Here is a 17,741-nt window from a genome sequence, read left to right on the forward strand (position 1 = left end):
TGAACAAAGTAATCACAAAGGGTGATGTTTGAGATGCGATTCTGTCAACGAGAAAAAATGTGTGCCAAGGAATAGATGGAGTTACAGTGAAAATGCTCGCTAATCTAAACATAATGCACATATTGAAGCTCAAAGGCTTCTTTAATCGATGCTGGGAAACTGACAAAATACCACAAGCTTAGAAACTGGCTTAGATTCGCTTCATGCCTAAAGCGAAAACACCGATCAATATCTCAAGTTTCTGGCCGAATTCACCGCTGTCCTGAGCAAGGAAGCTTTTTGAAAATGTCGTACGCAGCCGACTTTACCAATACACGGAAAGGGATATTACAGATCAACGTTGAAAGGAGCAGGTTAGAGCTATACTTGCGCTTTACCGTGAACGAACCTTCCGTATAGTGAAGCATGGAAATATTCTGCATAGCCTTCATGAAATCAGTTGCTTTAAAAGAACATGTAGGTACGTCAAGGGACTTGGCTAAATATAGGAACCGTCAGATCGGAGCCAATCAATAAGGAGAAGTGCTCTTACCTCGGCTGTGAATATGAAAATGATAGGGTTAATAGATAGGCTACAACAAACACATGGTACCCTTCAAGATATCGACGTCGGCAATATTACTGTTAGGAATAATCAGGAAAACAAGGTCGGATTCAAAGACCAGCTGCAGAAAGCGGCGACGAGAGCGCAGGAGTACACAGCAAGCTGTGGCTCACTGTGCCTCTAACATGCCAGAACTTCTGGTCTTCAGGAGAAAAATAGATGGACACCCCATTTATGTTTACATAAACGGCGTCTTGATCTTTAAGGTGCCAGTGACTGAAATTATGTGCCTAGGTATTACAAATACCAGCAGTGGCCACGATACCATCGCATATCTCGAAGCGCCGAACAAGTCACTCCAAGAATACGAAGAGTCAAATCCAAATGTGGTACCAATGAAAAAGGCACAATCAGGCTTGTTCAGGCCTAATTAACAGCAGAAATTCTTACTTCACACCCTTCCTGAATTTAAAGAGGATGGAAATGGAACACCAACAAAGATACGGAAATCATTCAAGACAGCATTGGGCGTCCAAATATGTACTTCAACCAAAATATTTTTAATTCTGGGACTCCACAGCACTCTGGAGGAAATTGCTGGCGCTCATCTATAGGTGCTTAATGAGCGAGACTGGCTGGTAACGTTCAGAGCAATGCCATACAAATTCACATTGTCGATCTCATACCTCGTTCGCGAGTGCTAAGAAATACCGAACTATTTGACCAAACTCCCCACGGCCAATTCCTTCCCATGGAATATGGATCCACCATTCAATTAGGAAAGAGAAGTACATACAGCTTCTGTCATAAAAGAAAGATTGAATAAAGGGAAGGACACAGCTAGTGCTTGCACCGGCGCCGCTGGGCGACGAGGAGTCATGACGATCGTGGTGGCCAGCCCACTAGGACAGCTAAGAAACTGCATCCATCAGGTGTGCGGACTCGGAATTTGCAGAAGTGGCCATTGCATTGGCCGTCTCAACGCAAGGCACGTCTGTTTTGCGTCTCTTCTTGTGTGTTTTTTTCTTTTCGCGCTGTTCCACCCGCTATGCACACGAATAAACATTAGAGGCTCTCAAGAAGCTCCCACAAACGTCAGCAGAGGCTGAGCATCAGGAAACAAAGTTCGCACCGTTAGGAACATGGATTACGAGAAGGTGCGGGCGTGACTGATGATGGCATCTGGACATCTGTAGAGGAAAGTGACGGAGGTCACGCAGCTGGCCGAGCACTTATACCCCGGGTTCCTCAAAACACAGGATACAAATACGCCAAGGCGCTCGGTGCCTATCTCTATTTTGCCACCATAGACCAAGCAAGAGAAAACTCGTCCCACCGGTGAGCAGACTCAACAAGAAAACTATAAAAAATAGTTGGCGCAGATTCCAAACCAATTCGTACTTAAATCACCCATTACTTTATACAACGTGCCATCAACGATGCGTATTAAACTACGCACACACTTCAATGACGGCCGCAGCGCACCGCTTGGCATGGGCCTGCAAAAACAAATAAAATAAAAAAAATACCAGGGCTGTCAAATACAGATATACCGACGACTTAGTGGTGGGACGAGAGGTATCAGGGCAGGGCCAAAGCTGCAGCTCAATGCAATGAGCTCCTGAAATAAAGAGTCCCCTCACCCTTCCTTTTGTGCTGAATAAATATATGCGTCATCAGCGCTATCATCGGAAGCGAGTAGGTGCAGCTAATGTCTGGAAGACACAGATTCCTGTTCGAACGTATAGATATCATTTCTACATGCACTCGCCATTTCGATTCATCCAAAATGCCAGAAAAATTCATATGTACCGTCACGCGTCAACGTGTGAAACACTGAGGGGCGAGACAATTTTTTTAAATGAGATCACAAGTGAAAATGACGACGTTGAGTAAAGCGCGTGATCACGCCACACCATCACAGCCTTCAAACATATCGAGCGAGGTTTGAGCGATAGGATCTAGAGTACGTTTCCGCATTTATTTCTCAGGTATTTGTTAGCCTTCGTTCTTTTTGTCATTAAAGCCAAGTATAGTTAATGACATGCGTCAGTGTCACTCATTCAGAAAAGCTGTTCAGGTCAGCTTCTAACTGTAAACAGCTATTGCGCTTGGGTTGTTTTGGGCGGGAGCAAAAGTGAATGTGCAAGTCGAGGTTTCTTAGGCAACAGTTTTAATTGCGAGTCAACTGAGCAATATTGTAGAACTCTGTTAAGGAAATACTCAAGGAAATGGCTCAGTCCTGCAATGTGCAGCAAAATCTGTCTTCTAATGTTTATCCTTCGCTCGCATCAAGTAGCTAAGTTTGCTATCAAAAATGGATGGATAACGTTTGCGACGACAGAAATAACGTTAAGAGCAAAGAAAAATATTTAACTCTAACTTCCTTTCCTCGGTGGCTTCTCTTACCGGGGGAGCATGCAATGGCGGATTTCACTGCTATATGCCACACGCCTTGAGATTACCAACATATCTGGAACACTGTGATAATGACGAAGTCCTTCAATGTAATCGTTCATTTTGCTACAACTTAAACGTTCTGCCAATTAAGGCTGTTTCACGAGCTCTTTGTATACCATTAGCCCAGATCTCTAATCCCATTCTAGTAACTGGTGTTTTTTTAGAGAATATGAAAAAGAAAGAAAACACGAGTCATCTTTCATTACAGTTCGGGACCAGCAAATCATTTCACTAATTACCACCAATCCCATTCTAGTAACTGGTGTTTTTTTAGAGAATATGAAAAAGTAAGAAAACACGAGTCATCTTTCATTACAGTTCGGGACCAGCAAATCATTTCACTAATTACCACCAGTCAGGCTTCACCCTTTTGCTTAAGGTGGCTGAACAGGTTATTTAAACCAGACTGTCAAACTTCTTTTTCAACCATATCGTAATTGCTGAGAAGCAGTATAGTTTTTTTAAAAAAAAGTCAACTGAAGACGCGCATTTGCCGATTAGAGATGCGATCGCTAACAACTTAAAGGAACATAAATAACCGAAGGCATATTTTTTTTCTTTTTTAACTTTAGAAAGCCTTGCGATTCGGTTAAACCCGACATACTGCTGAAAAAAGTATTTTAAGGATGATTACGATATTCCCTAATGCGAAATTTGAGCGCAGATATTTAACTGTTGTTTTTTTTTGTAATATTCTGAGAGATACTTGTATGTATGTATGTATGTATGTATGTATGTATGTATGTATGTATGTATGTATGTATGTATGTATGTATGTATGTATGTATGTATGTATGTATGTATGTATGTATGTATGTATGTATGTATGTATGTATGTATGTATGTATGTATGTATGTATGTATGTATGTATGTATGTATGTATGTATGTATGTATGTATGTATGTATGTATGTATGTATGTATGTATGTATGTATGTATGCGCCGCTACACAGCGTTCTATCTTTCTCACGAGCCAAAGATAATTTCTGGGAAGAAGAGGAAGAAGAGCCACGAGCACTGCGTCGTTCTCTTGACTATTCTTCCTCTTCTTCGGAGAAATTCGATTTGGCTCGTCATTCGCTTTCGCTCGATTTCACCGGCAACGGCACCAAGGATGACACGGCTTAACCGTTGAAACGGCGCATAAGAGCTGCGCACTGAAAACAAAAATGAAAATTTATAGAATTAGAGGTATACGCACTACAACTTGCTACATACCTGCACAACCGCCGCCAATTTACTGAAATTAGTGGCACGTGCGCGTTCTTCTTCGGGAATGATGAAGTACAGAGTTCCGCGAGGCTCTATACTAGGTCCGCTCCGCCATTTTGTTTTATATGAATTAGTTTATTATCATCCTCCTGGCACGAGAAGTTGCATTTTAGGCGAAAAATTGTAAGGTATTCTCTTCTGATGAAAACTCTGAACACCTAGAAAGAAAATGCAATAATTGGCTAGTGGAACTGCGGCAATGGTTAAACACTCGTGAACTACAACTAAATGTATTAAAACGTAAGTACGGATACTTTTCAGCCCAAAATAAAATAATTCAGCATAATTTAAGTCTTGGATGTCCAGGGTATAGGGGGTATTCACGTGACGTCACAGCTGACGTCAGTATGCAGCCGACGCCATCTTTGCGTCCTGTTCTGACTGGTATGTTCGGCGGCTTAGGTTAGCTGGTGCGCATCCCTTTACTGCGCCGCTCTACCTCATGCCAGCACCACTGTAATCAAAACTCACTCGGCATCATAAGTGACAGTTCGAATTATCAGTAGTCTGCGCGATGCGAACAGAAACCTGTAAAAAAAAAAAAAAAAAAAAAAAACACTTCGGCATTGACCCGTTCGCAGTCGATGTGCGCAACTCCACGGTAAGCGTCGACCGGCGGCCGCGCATAAATATGTTTGACATTCATGAGTTCCTTGGACTTTACGGACGAGCTTCGTCACAAGAAACCAACTGAAAGGCTACACACCACTCGAAGAACACAGCAACGTTACAAGCGGCTAGTTAAAGAGCCGCGGTTTAAGCAGACGAACTCGCCCTTCCCTACAATGCTTATCCCAGCTAAACCGCTGAGTCCTTCTAGCTCAAATTTTGCACCGAAATAGCATTTTGTAGTCAGTATTTTTTGTACGGAACTTGTTTGGTGTACTTGCCTCATTCGATCAGAAGAAGTCGGATGTTTGCATCGTCTGTGGCGGTAACGAAGCAAACGAAACAGCTGCCTCAACGATGCCTCGGTGGCGCCACCGAGCTCGTTGCGTTGCAGACTCGAAATGATTGTTTGCAGCAAACTTCTTCAAATACCGTGCTGTTTTTTGCAAACTAAGTTTTGGTTGGTATTATTTCTAAATAATTTTATAAAGCTCTTTAAACCTTCCGCAAAGCAACTCTGCCCGCCTACGTTCCTTCAGCGAATATTGCTTCGCAGACGACACAGACGATATGCGACCGTTCGATATAACTCATTTCTAGAGATATGCTTGCAACTTGTGAGACTACTACAAACGATGGAATAATTTCCTTAGTGTTCATTTGGCTCGTCTCATGTCTCAAATGAGTCGGGTGCGCCAAACACAGAGTTTGTCGAGCCCTCTGAAGGCCTAGATTGTAGCAAAACACGAAGAGGAAGTGTTGGCGGCGCACTACATGCGCCTGGCTGGACACGGTGATGCATGTTGTCATGTTGGTGGGGTGCTCTTATACCTGGAATATATGGCTTGCGAGTGCGGGAAGAGCAGCCATGCCCGGATCGTTGCAACAGCTCGCTGCCAGGGAACATCCGAAAGGTTCCAGCCCAGCTGATTTTCAATATTTATTTCGCATTTTTCGTGATAGTACTTGCGCGGTTGAACCGTGCCAGCCATACGTGACGTCGCATCTCGGTGAGTTCTTCCGTTCGGGCGGATTCGTTCATCTGTACTTTCGGAACCTTAAAATGCCGAGGTCGTTCGCGCAGCTCTTCAGCTTCCGTTGCTTGCCACTGTGCACGGCTACTACTGTTTACGATAGCTCAATAAACCACAGCTGCGGATGCCACCACTCGTGGAACCGCATATGGCAGTACTTGATACGCACGTTCGCCCTGTTCATTCGATGGACACAAAAATGGCTGACTGCGCCTCAGTTACCCACAATGCACCGCGCACAGCGCGCCAGTGAATACCCCCTATATATATCCTTAAAACGAAAAAAAATCCCCAAAATTTCTGGGTGGCAGTTTCCATGAGCAGCTATGCTGGAATGTCCACGCAGTGAACTTAAATACAAGTCTTTCAGGATCCCTAGGAATCATCAACAAATATAGAAGCGTTTACCCATCTGTCTTAAAACAATGATGTACTATTTCCTATTTGGATCTCGACTCAAGTATTGTTTGCTACTCAGGTGTAACACGTCAAAACAAAAATCTTATCTTATTGTTCATTGCTCAAAACAGCCGAGTTTTTGTACAGTGAACCGCTTAGGAGCATAAGACCACGGATTCCCTTGTTTTCCGAAATCCAAAATACTTCGTATGCAAGAGATCAATTTACTTCAAACTGCTGTGTTTGTTTATAAAGAAATAAAAGTAAGCCGGAATACTTTAAATACAATATTAATTAAACATGACCCATACTACCTCAGATACACACGATACGTCGTTCCTCGCATTAGACCTAATTACGCTATGCAGATGACCTCGTCGGGTGTTCCAGTTTTAATAATGAACTCCCATTCATCTCCACCCTATTTCAGGATTTGAAAACTGCTCGCTCATTTAAAAGTATTATTGGACTTTACTTTCGATCAACTATTCGTACCGTTTTATTAATCCTCTATTTGCTCGATGCGCCGTTTTAGTCCTTTTCATTTGTGTGGTATTTCATGTGATGCGTCGTTTCAGGCTTGAATGCATGCATTACTTCCTTATTTTGTACTGACGAATGTTTCTTTTTAAAACATTTGCCAGAGCGTAATCCGCATAATCCGAAAAAAATGGAAATCCAGTTCCAATACGGTGAGCCTTCCTAATCAATATCTCTGGATATATCAATAATACTCATAATAAGGTTATTTCTATCAGGTAGGACTTGATAGAAGAGGCGAGAAAAAACGCACCAATCCGCCTGCGAAGTTTCTAACGTCCTCTTCAGGCGCAGTGGCGCAGGGCACGAGAAACGCAATACATGGCTCTACTGAGGGTTTTCAGCATAAATCAAGTTCAATATACAATACAATCAGCGAACATAATAGCGCGGGTATTCGAGCAAATACAAGTGATTAGGCTCAATAAAATCTCAATAGGCAGCTAAGCATCAAACAACAAATATGGATGGAAAGCACATCGCACAACAGCAGTTATTGTATTAGAAACAACTCGAATGAGGAATAATTCTTCGGAGAGAGGTGATAGTAATATTGGAGAAGCGAACGCTAGCTTCAGTGAAAGAGCTTATTATTAAGGCAGTTGATAAGTAATCATTTCGTGGTTGTAGTTCGCTCTTGTAAATAGTAAAACCCGCTGAAGTTTGTGGTGGTTGAAACAGAGGGAATGAGACTGATGCGAAGGAGCCAGAGACGAAATGTTATGGATATATCGGTTTGACTCAACTCTATACAGGCAACAGTATATAGGTTCAAAGATTGAATGTACTGTAACGATGTCGACGCTAATTATCAAATCTTGGGTTGTGTGCCTGCTTGGTAAGTCATATAGACTATACGAAAGAGTTTTATCCGTGAAAAGATTAATATCCTGTATAAGTCACAAGTTGTTGTTGTTGCCCGCGCTAATATGCTGTAGTTCAGGTGGGAGCGGAAAAAAGATTTATATAAAGAAAGTTTGACTTTTTACGGTTAATTATATCTGCGGCGCAACAAATAAAAAAAAAAAATAAAACCTACATTCAACTTGACAAGATGACATTGCCATCGCACTACATGTTTTCTTGAAAGTGCGCACTGAGTGATCTGAATGATTTCACTGCTTCAATTATTTGCGATTTGTGAAACAAATTCAGTTCTGTGGAGCGGGCTTTAATCTTCAGGAGGAAATGTGCAGGTTTAGATTTTGTCACATTTAATGAGAGGGTATCTGTGTCTAACAGTACTTCTGTTGCGATTGCCTTGCACGTTTAAATTCTAGCAGGTAATACCAAGTATAAGGATAGTAGTATTAGGTGCGTAAATAATAAAGTGAGCGTAAGTGTCATCACTAACAATATTATTAATATAGATAATAAAAAGCAAGGGATCAAGGATAATGCCTTGAAGGACATTGGTATTAACTGAACGTTGTTATGATACAAGTTACTATAGAATCACATTTTGTTTCCGGGATGATAAATAAGATTTAATGAGAAGTGAAGTTTGTCCTCGGATCCCGTATAACTGCAGCTCTTTAGAATATAACTGTATATAACTCTAGAATATTATACTAAATTTCTGCGGTATGCGAAAAACCTGCATTCATAAACACCCTCCCAATGAAAGAGGTGCTTGTGAAGATTTCCGGGGTATATATATGCGTTGTCGGCTGAAAATACAAGCCAATTATTGGCGAAAACTCATCGCTCTCATTTCATGCATCCTTCCTTACACACACATGTACAGCCTTGTTGTGATTTGGCGAATTACACTGCGCACGAATAAATCTCGACGGTGACATTTTTTATTCGAATAAAACGACATTTCCGACAGAGTCGCCTTCCATGTACTTTTGACGGCGCCTGTACATTTCGTTGTTGTTGTAGTTCGCGGCTCTTTCGTCGATTCGCCAAGCTGCAGCATCATGGATCAAAGCAAGCGAATCATATATGCCTCAACATAAAAATAATCGCCTCCTCGCCTGTCTCGACAGCAAGCGCTGCCCGTTAATTAAGTCTAGCCAAAGCTATGCGGTTATGCGGTTATGCGGTTGGTTGGTTGGTTGGTTGGTCGGTCGGTCGGTTCACAGGAAGGTGGGAGTGAAAGTGGAAAGAGAGAAAGAGGAGCCGTATTTGAGGGCTACGGAGTAATTTCGACCACCCGGGGATCTTTAACGTGCGCTGACATCGCACAGCACAAGGACGCCACATTGTTTCGCCTCCATCGAAACGCAGCCGCCGTGGTCGGGTTCGAACCCGGGTACTCCGGCACAGTGGTCGGGCGTCTTACCACTGTACCACCCCGGCGGGGCCCAAAGCTATGCGGTGTGCACCACTTTTGCTCCAGTTTCATGTTGGCTAGAATTACTCTAGATTTGACTGCTTTTCAGGACGGCGCGAAAACATAAGGGGGGGGGAGGGAGGGAGGGAGGGGGGGAGAGATATCTCCCCCCCCCCCTCCATGCGAAGTAAATACAAAAAAAAATATGTGCAGAACTGATCGATGACCGGCGCGGCGGAGAAAAAAAAAACAATAATTATGAAACGCTTCGCAGGCGTTAATTTTCTGTTGAACTTCCCGCTATACGCAGGCGCGGGAAGGTGGCTTTGCAGTTACATCTGCAATTTGGTCAGCCGCAGCCCTGCGTGTTTCTGTTCCCTATTCCTTCGCAGCGGAGGTCACTCACTCGGGCTAATCTCTTTTTCTCGCCCAATTTCGATTCTTCTGGCTCAGTACAAGTCTTCTCTGCTCCACAAAGCTATGCCCATTCCAATCAAAATGCAGCCAAGCGCCGACATTTGTGGGCACGCCGCCGCTTCATTTCATGCCGAATTGTCGACTTCCAACGTTCCCTGCATGCGTCTCCTCATATGTGCTCGCCTGAATAGCAAATACAATCAACGGGCCTGCAGCACTACGTAAGAGGGTGTAATCTCAGTAAGAATGCGGAGCATATTTATCAAACGATTACATATCGATACGCGCGTGTATCGATATACAATCAGCACCTTCGTTTCCGTTACTTTCGCCTCTCTTGTAGCATCTGCGAAGGGGAAAAGAAAGAAAACAATTAGTTGCTAAAGGAATTTCCCCGCAGGGAAATTCCCTCACGTGTCTTACACCGTGTACCTGACCTCGGTTCGATGATTCCGGGCAATGGAACACATGTTTACGCGCACGCGAAGGAGATCACGGATATTCCCGGAGTGGATCTATCGGTCTCTCATCTCCGGGCGAAGTAAAGAAGGCACCGAAGCTAGGGATAATGCGACTGCTTCTGCACATCTTAAGCAGGGCGCTCGCACGCTGCTCGGCATACTGAAGCCGCAGGCCTTCCGAGGTGCTTGAGCTCCTTAATAGGCTTCGATGGCAACTTTCACGGGGCAGGACATGACGGTTATATGTAAGCGCAGGCTGGCTTCTAAAATATAGCGGCCAAAGCTGATTCATTCCTTGACCCGCTTGTGCAGCGGTGTGTTCCCTGCTTCTCAAGGCCCGGCGACACATTCGGGCAAGCAACGAGTGAACAACTTCCGCTCGACAAGCATATGCCCAAAAAGGCTGAAAGTTTCGGGTTACTTTCATGCATCTGCCCACTTTTGGTCGCGTCACTGAGAAGGTGCAAGAATGAGTCTGCGTGAGGTACGTGCGTATGGCGCCAAGGAATTTACAATTTCAGTTTAGTAGGGACGCTAACACATTATGTATTGCAAACCAACCGTGAATGGTGGCTTCCTTAAGCTCAATAAATGTATACGACTTTGGTGCTTTTGCAGCATGAAACTTGTTCAAAAGATGGGGCAACATGTTTGCTAAGCTATATGTACCACTGATGTCGTATATTGTGCGGCATGTTGGAATATGCCACAGGCTACGGCCACTGCCAGGATGAGGCCACTGCCAGGTTACGGCCAGGATGAGGCCACTAGATTACATGACCTCCTTCGGCCAATCAGGAAATTGTGTTAAGGAGACACTAGCTTCCTGGAGCGACAACTCTAATGGCATCGCGTAAATTCTGCCTGCAATGCGGGCGTCTACTTTTGTGAAGAGACAGCTGAAAAAGGATTAGATCTCGACAGGGACACGAATTTATTTTCCATCATTATAATCCCTTCTTACAAAACTATCCCGCCGAGCTACCGAACCTGGTGATAGGCTTGGTTTATGACGTCACAATGACCCGTGACCTTCCTCTTTCCCAGACCCTTTTCTTCTCCAATGACAGGAATAGAGAAGCAGCAGAGTTAGTTAGCGACCGCTCTCGGTTGCGCACGCCAAGTGAGCTCACTTCATGTGGGGCTCGATATAATAAAATAAGTGGTATTGTCTAACATTGTCTACAACTGCCGTTCGCTTAAGCCTTGTAGCCTACCAGTAAAACCGCAGTGTCAGCCTAGTAGTTGGAGCCTTGCCTAGTTTTGAGGAAGTTCAAGAAACGATCTCCAGTGCCTCTGGTACATAGTGCCGGTTTTCCAGGGGTTACAGCCATTCTCACACCATGGGGCTCGGCTTTTTCCTGCTGATAAGCTTGGAAAATGAGGAGGGAGAAAATGGATAAAATGGTGTCACGAAATCGGTGCACATTTTTATCAAGCCGGCGCGGCGCCGCATGGACGGTTTCACAAAGTTCGAGAAAAGCCTCCTTCCCCGCGCGAGAGCGCGAGTAGCTTTGTACGCGTCGCCGTCACCCTCTTTCTCATTGCCCGGGGATGACGGTGACTCATCAGACTGGAATATGCCAGAGATCTCCAGAGTTTTCTACGGGTCGTGGCCAATGACGACGCGCGGCTCGACGGGAAGAAAAGGGAGCGCTCTAACCATCGAAGCTAAGTGTGTGTGCGCGCTAGCTTTGGCGCGTGTTAAGACAGACGCGGCGCGCCCTATTTAAAGATACCGCGCCGCTTGTGTTGTCAGTCAGTCAGTCAGTGGTTGCGGCGTGTTCGCCAGTGCTTCGGCTGGACTCCCGGGGATCACCTGCTGCTGGCAAGCCCATGGACCTGAAAAGGAGCGGCGCTCGTCTTGTATGGCGGCCACATAGTGACTCTTGAGGCGTCGGACTGCAACAGTGCCCGGTGAAGAATTTGGTGTTTGTTTATGTAACTCTCTCGTGTTTCATCTGTGTTGTAAAGCCTCTATGTTATAGAATACCTCTTTAATTGCATGCTTAGCGTTTGTTATTCTGTGAACCTCTCGTCTGTGCAATTTTAGTGTTTGTGTATTCCTCTGTATCGCCTCTTGCTGTGTATAAAGTTTGTTTCGTTTGTTACTTCTGACTCCGAACCTTACTCTGGCTTGAACCGGCGACCGCTGGTCACCAAACGGCCACCCCCTTCTGTCACTACAAGGTAGTTGAATTCCGGCTGAGCTTGCCACGCAGGTCGAGGGCATCTCCTTTCCGACCGGAACAGCTACCCCCACTCACTCTAAGGATGTCTGGGAGTGTGCGCCCCGTTATGCACTATGGTCGACCTGCCCTTGAGTCATTGAAATCAATCAGGGCAACAAGGAGCGCTGCCAGTAGGTATTACCATGTGTATACGCGCAGAAATAGCAGTGAATCAAACCTAAGCTCAAAGTTACGAATATAAAGTGTTGACTTAGACACCACATGTTTCATTTAAATTGTGTATCCTATATTCCACTGTTCAAAATCTTTGGTACGTTACAGCTAAACTTTTCACTGAAGAATACAGAAAAGTTTGTCTGGAAGAAATTCAGAAAATTGTCGGTAAATATAGAGCCTTGTACGAAAGATTTATACGCAACAACCCATACACTGCGAGTTTGTTTGCACCCGTAACTCTGCCCTTTGACTCGTTTGAGGTGCATAGAGATATACGAAATAATTATTTAGAGACCGCCAGGTTTGTTTATTCCAGTTACCGATCGAAATAAACTGGATAGCCTTCCTCTAAGCTAATTTCGAAGAGCATGGCGTCCTTGACACCGCGTGCAATGTAATTAGAAGTTGTTTTGGTGACCGAGCACGCGTGCATGAAAATTTTTTCTTTTTTCATTCTCGTTATGAAACAGCTTATTTTAAAGATCGATGCCAGATTCGAAGCCTCATGCGAGGCTGCAGTATATATAAATAAATCGGTTACTGTCTCAAGAACATTAACGCTCTTCAAGCATACGTCGATAAACTTGATTAATTAACTATGCGCATGATGAAAACGCATTTCTTGCTAATTACACGTCATGAATAAAGAATATAGTAAACTCTTTCTGGTACTCTACCAATGATTCTGGACCACGAAAAACAAAACAAAAAATCAATTGAATCACTTCGATACCAATAACGCCAATATAATAAATATTGTTACGGGGTAGTTCAGCTTCGGAGTGCAGAGAGCGGACACGGAAGACAAGGCTTTCAAACAACAGACGTTTCCTGCAGGCAGCAGCCGACACTGCTCGAACGTCGTCTTCTTCAAAACTCACGAGATTCTTCTTCCTTCCTTATGTGCATATCAGTGCATGCACCGCCTAATGTAACATTATTATATCCATATACAGAACAAAAGTATATATTCAAGCTATAAGTAAACAAAATTGTTTGTCTGCTGGTTAGATAAGAATTAGTCGTAACGTGTTCATATATGTAATTTCGCAACAGACTCGAGCTATCTGCCTGCTTCTATATAATTATGAAATTGTTAACCGGTTTTGTCTGAGTATCGTAATTATCTCGCCCAATATTACTCCGAAATGTCGTATCCTACGCGTGTTTAGGGAGCCACGTCGTTCGATAATTGCCAAATAGTTCAGACGGGGCTCTGCAAGCATTTGAGGGGGTGCCACTGAAAGCCATCTGGCGGACGTTTTCGAAAGTTCTTTCGGGATACGAGTAGCCGCTGCTCATGCGTGGCTGCGAGAATTGCCGACGTTCGCGGCAGCGATTTTTTTTTTCAGCTCCTGCCGATTTCTTCTGCGCTGGCCTGAAGCATAAAATTGAGACACCCGTTTGTGTAGAAGCGAAAACATTGATGATGATGCAGACATCTTGAAAAAACTAATGAGTACACGCTCCATATGCCTCCTAGAAATAAACACTAAACGACCCGTTACAATGTTGAGCCTCGCTTTATTGTGGGTATTTTTCTTCGGCTAATCAATTACTCCTACGGAATATTCGCTTCGTTTTATTTTCTTTCCAATTACCCTGTCTTTACTTTGCAAGCTCCCTTCATATGTGCGCATAGTGACGCGCCTCGACCTCGTATATGAGACATTCTGCGCCACCCGCCGTTAAATCGTACCAGCACTTCTCTCTTGTGAGTATATCGCTTCAATTCACAAGATTTTAACACGATGTCGCTAAGAGTCCTGCGTCAGAAAATCCGGCGTCATCGTCGTCGTCGCTGGCCGTTAACGAAAAATCCCGATGGAAAATTAAAATTCAGGAGCCGGTTGAAATGCCGATATTGGCGTTAAGTTACCAAGGAAATTCTATATCCAATGGACAATAACTGGGCGGAAATGAAAACTGAGTCAATTTTAGGAACGGGGGGGAGTGGAAGTCGAAGACAGTACTTTCGTGTTGCGAGACTGTCACGCTACGCTGCTCATTAGCTCATATGTCACGAAGTCTCGTTAATCCAAGGTAAGAAAAGGTAGACCTACTCAGTGCGACCTACTGGATCCGACAGCGGAATCGTGTTCTGCTCTTAAAGACTATGCTTAATTAAGCGCCACATGCTTAAAGCATCCTCCAAGGAATTAGCCGTGTCGAATGATTGGGTCGTGGTGATGACGCGTTTCATAGCGCATATAGTAGTATATGAATGAAACGAGACAAAACGAGCGCTTGCAACATTCAATAAATTCCACGCTTCGTAAAGCTCATGGACTTAAGTAAAAAAACAAAACTATTTAGAGATACGGCTCTCAGCAAGCGCTGCTCATAGGCGCCAACGCCAACTTTCCGGTTAAAGGTAGTGGTGGCGCCATCTGGCCAGTCGCAGGCATTGCAGCGCTCGCCTCTGCTACTCTCTGTTGTAACGCTATCATCTAGTGGTACCAGATGGTGCCACCACTGCCCTTAGCCAGAAAGTCGGAGTTTGCGTTTATAGTTCCATCAGTCTCGTCGCAGACGGTTCTGGTTTCTCATCGTGCGTGGCCGAACCAGGTAACCACTAGTATTGTCAAATTCACTATGCAATAACAAGGTCAAGAACGCGCAAGCGTTGTGCACGGTTTCACCGTACAGCCTACGGTTGACATCGAAGAACTTTTCAAATCGGTTCCGATAAATTTGCAGAACACTGTATAGCAAACCACCACATTTGGCCACAAATATATTGCAACCTGAAAAAAATCTGCTGCGTTTCCCTGCCGGAGCACATATATCCTAATCGTTTCTGTAAGGTAGCTCCGGACAGGTGTAGCCCTTAGCACAGATAGAGATACCAAAAACAAGCACAAACTGTAAAAACCTGAAGTTCAATGTTTTTGTTTTTTGATCTTCCGTGCTCTATTTATTTCCTTCTTGTGTAAAATTTAGCCTCATCATGAAAGCATACAAGCGTAAAATAAGCAGTGTTTATCACCTATTGATTTTCATTCATCGTGGCAAAGCTATAAACACCTTATTGTTTACTTATTCTTCATAGTCTCCTAATAGCATGGTTTCAGTTCCCTAATTGAACACCTGGTGCTGAGCAACGTCCATTTCCGGTCCCATAAAAAGCACTAATGGGATTGTTGTCTTCTCAACGGTTCAAACATTTGAAATGTTTATTTTATTGCTAAACGTATCTGAGTAGATTAATGGGGTTTTTCCATCTGTAGTGGAAGTCAAGGCTTCGCCAGGCTTAACAATATTTGTCGCTGTGTGCTCTATATATAGAAAAGCACTTGAAATTTCATATAAAGCACAAAAACTATGCAAGCCATGCATGCAATGCCGCTCTCAAGCTTGTTACGCATTTTATTCTCCGCAAATAAGGTTTGAACGCATATTTTACATGCAGGAAAAAAAGATGTGAAATAATGCAGATAATCGCATTCTCTGGATTGAACCCCAGTGCATTTTCATCAACCTGGATATTACTGAAGTCCAGCTTGCACAAGACGTACGGATGTACCTTAGGGACACTGCAGGTTTGCCTGTGACAAGTTTTGTGTGTGAAAAGGCACACGTACATTTTTGTTTTCTCTTTTATTTGCAAAACGACCATGGTTCCATTTTGAGTTCATATTCTGACCAAAACAAACGTTTTGCTTGTTTGGATCAATTTGCAGCATAATTTACAGTATCTACAAGTGCGATTTACGGAGCCGTCGCTGCAGAATTCATTTTCGTCTAAATAACTGCATTTCTGCAGTGTATCAAGAATACGACCTGATAAACATGCAGCCCAGCGTGCGTTTGACCAGTTTTCTGTAGATTGGTTGTAGGTTCGTGCATAATCTACAGCCACGGTCAGGGCGCATGAAAAAATTGAGAATGGTTCAACGCTGCTGAACCGAATGTGGAGCGAAAGCATTAGCTGCGGGTGACCGACCGTTCTTCCTCATCTTCTTCTCCTTCTTCGTCGTTTTCTTCTTCGTCTTCTTCTTCTTAGTGTTCTTCCTCTTCGTCTTCGTCTTAGTCTTCTTCGCGGCTGTTCAAGGTCATTCGTGACTGCGGCCACGTACTACGCGACGGGCTGAAATCTGACGTAATGTTGCTTTCACAACAAAACTGCTACATATCGTTGATGGTCGCCTGGCTGCCGCCGCTAAATTATCCTACTGAACTGTTGATACGTTTTGTAGAGAGCTAAGGCAAGGCGAAGCTTTTATCCGATTCTTTTTCGGCCGATTCTTTTCACAATTTGCACGTTGTGCGAGCCCGGTACGTCCAGCCTATCCCAGGTTTCGGTAGCTCGGCGAGATAGTTTTAGAGTTAGGAAATATAACTGACGCAATATTTTTATACCTGCAGCGGTTTAACCGCTTCTGAATTGTCTGTTCTGCAAGGGGGACGCCAGACCAGTGCTGGTTTTCCACTGGCATGAAGAGGAAGTGAGGCGTTACGAGCTCATCTATTCGTTCTCTGGCTAACGGGGAACGGAAAAGCGTCGTCAGAAACGCTGACGTGACAACAGGGAACAAAAATCCACCCGAATGCTCAGAGATATTAAAGTTGGGATTGCATGGAGAGGTTAATAAGTACGTCTACTGTAGAGGTATGCAAAGGACTAAGACAAGGATGTCCGCTCTTACGGCTGTTGTTCACTATTTATGTGAAGAATACAGAAAAGAGTCTCCGAGAAAGCAACCTTGGTTTTAATCTCTCGCATAAGCTAGGTGGAACGAACGTAGAACGAGCGCTTCCAGGATTAACGTACGTACGCGGGTGACATCGTTCTATTAGCCTATAGCCAAGAAGATTTACAAGCATTGGTTAATATATGTGGATACGAGGGAGATGCGGTCGATTTTAATTAGGTCGAGCCTGATGGTATTCAACAATTTAACTGATAAAAAAAAAACTTACAATACAAGGGAGTGAGATACAAAGACTGGCAGAATATAAATAGCTCGAGGTATGGACAAACGAAGGAGAAGAATGCATGGAGAAGCATGAACAGGCCACCATGGGCGAAGGGGCGAAGGGATGCCGCGATAATGAGGCACCGGGCAATACGGGTGTACAACAGTGTTATGAATTACTTAAGAGTATTTGGAAAGGAATAATGGTAGCAGGGCTTACCTTCGGGAACGCGGTTTTGTTCTTAAGGATTTAGAAATAAATCAGAGATATGTTGGAAGGTTAGAACTTAGCGCCAACGGCAAAGTTACAAATGAAGCAGTACAGGGAGACATAGTGTGGGCTTCCTTAGAGGCACGAGGCGCTCAGAGCAAAATATCGCACAAAGAACACCACAG

Source organism: Amblyomma maculatum, chromosome 1, assembly GCF_055883805.1.
Source record: "Amblyomma maculatum isolate TAMU_Amacu chromosome 1, ASM5588380v1, whole genome shotgun sequence".
NCBI classification, from domain to species: Eukaryota; Metazoa; Arthropoda; class Arachnida; order Ixodida; family Ixodidae; genus Amblyomma; species Amblyomma maculatum.